This window comes from Podarcis tiliguerta (assembly GCF_965153285.1).
Source record: "Podarcis tiliguerta genome assembly, chromosome: 6".
In the NCBI taxonomy this organism is placed as follows: Eukaryota; Metazoa; Chordata; class Lepidosauria; order Squamata; family Lacertidae; genus Podarcis; species Podarcis tiliguerta.
Window position 1 is genome coordinate 33,995,074 of NC_139539.1, and position 5,625 is coordinate 34,000,698.

Below are 5,625 nucleotides of genomic sequence, written 5' to 3' on the forward strand. Positions count from 1 at the left end.
ATCCTACACATCCGTATTTTCTAACAGACCAGAGCTCCTATGCCTTTTAAAGCTGCATGAAATGCATAAATTTATGCTCCACAGTAACTCAGAACAGGGCTTTCATTGTGGCTGCACCTGTTCTGTAGAACAGCATGCCTGTTGAGGTACAACAGGTGCCCACTGTACTTTCCATAAACAATTGAATATATATACCCATCTCAGCTGGAATGATAGGTCTCTTCCATAGGTGTCCATTTTGTACACTTTCAGAACTTATCCTTTGTTATTTTTGTGCTGTTTTGTAACTGATTTTTAGTTGCTTTTATTATATTTTGTACATCACCTTGGGACATATGAGGGAGGTGGTTAATTTATGAATCAATTAAGTTAGGCATCTCCTGGAATGGAGATAAACTCGTGGGGAAAATTTCCCTTGCTAAAGGTCTGGTTGAGATCAATGCAGGGGACACCTCAAAGAACTGGATACTCTGGTTCCAGGACAGTAGAGCAGATGGATCTTGCCACAGGGCGTGGTGGAAGAAGCATCATTAATAGTTAAAGTTTTTGCCATCCATGTGGGAGCCTGTGATTTGCTAGTATGTCTGCGGTGAAGATACAAACACTGAATTTGACTGGGCCATGAATAACAGCAGCAGTCAGCAAACTTTTTCCACAGGTGGCCAGTCCACAGTCCCTCAGACCTTGTGGAGGGCCAAACTATTTTTTATTTTTATTTTTTTAAAAAAATGAATTCCTATGCACACTGCGAGGAGGAGCTCACCAAAGAGCTGGCAGTGGTGGTGTGAAACGGACTTCCTCTCCGCCTAGAGAAAGAAGGCGCTGTGCTTACCTTCCCAGGGGCTGCCGCCACCACCACCACCTCTGCTGCTGCTGCTTCTTGTGAAGCGGGTAGGGAGAGTGAGCTTATCCGCTCTGCTCTCTGGCCCACAGGAGCACAGGGCAGTGGCAGGAGGCCGAGGCCGAATGGTGGCGGCATCTCTGCCAATCAAACACCATGCCTGGTTTTCCTCAGAGTGGCGCGATGACATCTCTGACAATCAAACACCGCTGAGGTAAACCAGGCACAGCATTTGATTGGCAGAGATGTCCCCACACCGCACTGAGGTAAATCAGGTGCAGTGTTTGATTGGCAGAGCCGCCGCCACTGTTCGGCCTCTTCCGTCGCCATTGCTGGGAGTCTTGGCTTCGTGGCAGGTTCCAGCTTCATGGCGCAGACCAGATTTAGGACCCACGTGGGCCTGATCCGGCCCAGGGACCATAGTTTGCCAACTCCTGAATGACAGGTACATCCCAGGGGGTGGTCATGCATCTGGAGGCAGTGTGTCCTGTTCGTTGCCTGAAACAAAATGGGAAGGTGCCACCTTGCCCTTCCCCCCCCTTGCCCCACTGCCCCCTGCTGAGACTTCTCTTACCTGGATTGTGCAGTGGCACCTGCAAAGCAACGACGACAACAACAGGTTCTGGTGAGATTTTGACAAGTTTTCATGAGATCTCAGGAAGCCAGTGCTGCTGCTGCTTCTCTGCTAGCAGCAGAGGTGCCAAGGTGGGCTGGGCACCCACATGGGTGCTGCCTCTTGGGCTTTCACCAGCCGAGGTGGCTGATGCACACATCCCAGTTCCTCTGAAGAGTTTTCTGAAAGGCGTCATGTCCTTGGATGGCTCTCCCACCCAAGGCATCAAAGAGTCCAAGATCGACTGATCTAACATCTCTGATTATTTAGTAAAAGCAAAGTGCTTGGCAGATGAGGCCGCTCAGGGTGTTCCAGCCCCCACAGAAGCTTCATGTCTAATCTTAGCAGTCTGTCTAGATGCTGCCAGCTAAAATGATTAATTATATCATTTTATATCCTCCCCTTTCCTTGATGGGCTGCAAGGTTACTGGATCTGTTCTCTGCGAAATCTCTGCCTTTTTGCCATTTCTCTTGTAATCTGGGATTTAGTTGAAACAAACATGGCGTTCAGTAGAAAGCTTCAGTTTTTAATCTCCACTTCACAGGAATGAACTTCCTCTCAGCAGACAGCTATAAGCATCTTCTTCCCAGTTCCACATGAAAGTTCGCAGCAAGGCCCTTAGTCTCTCTCTTAGAAACTACAAGCAGAGTCCATATATTGGTTTCTGCCTTTTCCTTCTATGGTAGGGCATCTTTGCTGTGAGTCCTGGAAGACCTGCTCCCTGCCTTGGAAACCTTTTTCTACCTGGCCTGGGAAAGCAGGTCCCTGACTGACTCCAGCTGCAAAAGATGAGGCTGTGAACAGAATATTAAGCTAGGGTATTGTTTGGGGGGGTTGTTTGTGGTGTGGTGTTGTTGCTGTTGCTGCTGCTAATTTTTTACATCTTTATTTCGGATCTTATGATTTATGTGGAAATTGTTCAACTAGGTTGTGTACTTTTTGATGTTTTGTTTATTGTTTATGCCTACTTTTTATGTTTGTAGGTATGCCATTTTGTATATGTTGTAAGCTGTTTTGAGCATAGTTTTAGCTTTGGTCCTTGTTTGGGGGGGGGGGCAGCCATGGAGCAAATTTCAGATGGAACAAGAAGAGAGATGTTTGCAGCTGAACTGTAACAGTTATACATTAATTATTTGTTGAAATATTTGCACCTGGCTTTTTGATGCACCGAATCTCTAAGGCACCAACAATTAACAACAAAAAGCAACAATACATCCAAGAAATAAACCAAGAAAGGAAGTGGATTTGTTGTGCAAGAACTTCCATTTGACTATAACTGTGCAATCTGAATTTTCCGGTTTGTGCTTGAATCCCACCTAAAAATAGTGACCTAGTAGAAGCACCCTTGCCTCTCATTGGTGAAATGCTATCTGCTCTATTAAATCCATGTGCCAGCTACTTTTTAGCTCATGGTATCCATAATAGGGTGATGTTTTTTAATTTGACTTGGTAAATTAACTATATGTACCAATAGTGACTATCAAATAAATGACAACTAAAGAAATAAAGAAATCAATTCAGAATTAGGACTAGAAAAATTCATGGAATATTAACAGCCATACTAAGAGTTGAGCTAATATATAGTACTAACTTGATGCTGGCATGCAGTGGTATTCAACTAAGTTTTACTCAGAGAAAACCTGTAGAAATTAATGTACCTAACTTAGTCATGTTCACTAATTGCAATGGGCCTGCTCTGAGGAAACCTCCGTTGAAAAGCACCCATGCTCTATAGCAGCCAATTCTGTGGTTCTAAATGAAGTGGGAAGAATAAGAGTGTTGAAGTGAATTCTATTCAGCCATTACTACAATGTCTAACACCATTGTAGTGCCTTGTCACGATGCATTTTAATCCCAAAAGCAGAAATTAGAAATTCCAGAGTGGCTTTCATCTCACATCAGCAAGAACAAACAGTGCTGTAAGACATTCGAAGGACATGCTTCAGGTCACCTCCAAGACACGCAAAATATACTAATGACCACAAAAAGAGCGGAAAGCTTCATAATGCAGGAGAATTAAACACAAAGAGACAGAAACAACTCTCCACAAGCATCACAAGGGACCACATATAGGTCAGCACTTAGCTGCCAAAGACATAAGAAGAGACTAATCTCATTTCTGCTGTATAATCTCTCCTGCGTAATATATACTCTGATGTTTGTTTCACTCTTCTTCACCACTCAAGGTCTATTTAAATGGGTCCTAGGTAGTGGAGATAGGTACCCTCTGTTCAGCTCTATGGAAGAGCCTTAAGGGTGTCAGCCCATGTCCCAGGTAGGGATGGATAAACCCACTGAAATGCTCAGAGGGGATGGGACTAAGTCCACCCCATTCCATTTCCAGACAGATTTTTAAGGGGACAGGCGTACAAATCCACCCAGGAACACACATTGCAAAAATACATTTAAAAACAGCTTATGGTGTTCTCTGAAGGCTGCATAGGTGCCAATTCTCTGGAGCCCCGGGTTCCCGAACACCCACTAAATTCCCCATGAAGGAGCTGGGCATCCACAAATTTCGGTGCCAATGCCATGTATGCTGCATAACGCCCACAACCCTGAGCACCCACAGTCACAGAGCCAAGCTGGCCTCCATTCCACTCCAAAACATTTCCCCCCTTAAGTCATCTGATATTATGTATACAGCTGCCTGCAGCCAGGGCCAGCCTAGCCAAGATACATGATGAGGCCATTGCCTCAGATGGCAGATACAGAATCCGAGGAGCATACTGCTTGCCATCTTCTGTGCTTGTTGGCCACCAGTGCCACCTGCCACTGCCAGTTCCTGTCTGGTCTTCTTTTATTCCCCAGCCACCTTCGTTGCACTGGGGCTTCCCCAGGCAACGTCCAGTCACCTCAGGTGGCAGCAGCTGCAGAAGAGGAGGAGGAGGAGGAGGAGGAGGAGGAGGAGGCAGAGCTGTAGAGATGAAGATGAAGGTGGCATTCTCTGTTTCTCTCAACTCGTGAAACATCCTGGGCCAGCCCTGCCTGCAGCCTCAGCAATAACTTATCCAACATTTTGTTGACATTATTATAACAGCAGCAAACACTGCGGTTCCTACAGACCAGAAATGGAAAACAATCTTTTTGTTTCAAATCTGCTGCATGTCACAACTTTCATACACTCTTGAGCTGCCACTGCTTATGATCACAACTGTGTCTCTGTGCTTTCTTGGCAGCTGCTGTCTAGGCATAAATCCAACAGGTTCAGCTTTCTTGGATCTGTTACATTATTGCTTGCCTTGCAGACATTAAAGGCACAGGATTTCTGTCAGGAGAAAGATGTTAACCTCACTGCCCTCTTAAAAGGCATTTCACATGGATACTCTTAAGCTAATCTAATGGCTGGCACAGCTTCTACAAGAAGCCTTGTTATCAAAGAAGCAAATATTTAAGCAGCAGTTAGGATGAAGCGGTTGAAATCTCTGCTGATTCAGTTCCTACAAGGGCAGCTATAAGCAGGACTATTCTGTTTAATTGGGGATCTAAAGTTGATTATTAAAGCCAGAGCAGGGAGCCTTTTCGTTGTGTTAATGAGGTGGATGGGAGACCTTTCTGGGTAAGGCAAAGAGAATTGGGTTAAGAAGCAAATGGTATCCACTCATATGAAACAGTCCGCTAGACTTTGGAAAGCTGAATAAAACCACCCAGAGGGCAAGGACAGCCTCTGCTGTGTTCTGAGAAATTGGAGGAAGAGGAAAGGGTAGATCTCTTTGGGGAATGCAAATGACCCATAAGGAGTTATACTTTGTATAGTAAGCCTAAACAAGAGTGCTAACAGTATTGCAAGACTCTACCTTGAAAACTGTGGCAACATTCATAGTACTATTCAGATGTTCTGGGGCGGAAACAAGGCCAACATCTTGGCAGCTGAGCATCTGCACAATCATTCTGTGCACGAATAGGTTCTGTACATGCAATATGGTGTTCACAGTGGTATATCATGGGGGAAGGCCACAGGGGTGGTTGCCCTGGGAGCAAAATTGTTAGGGACACAAAATTTCAGCACCAGGGGTGCCTCAATAAAGCTGCACTCTTCCGTCACTGGGATCCTTAGAAAACAGCTTCTCCATGCAAACCAGGAAGTGATCTCTCCAGACAACGGAATGACTCTTCTTTACTTATATCTGCAGCTGAGATCTTCTGGGTGACATGGACAACATTAGGCAG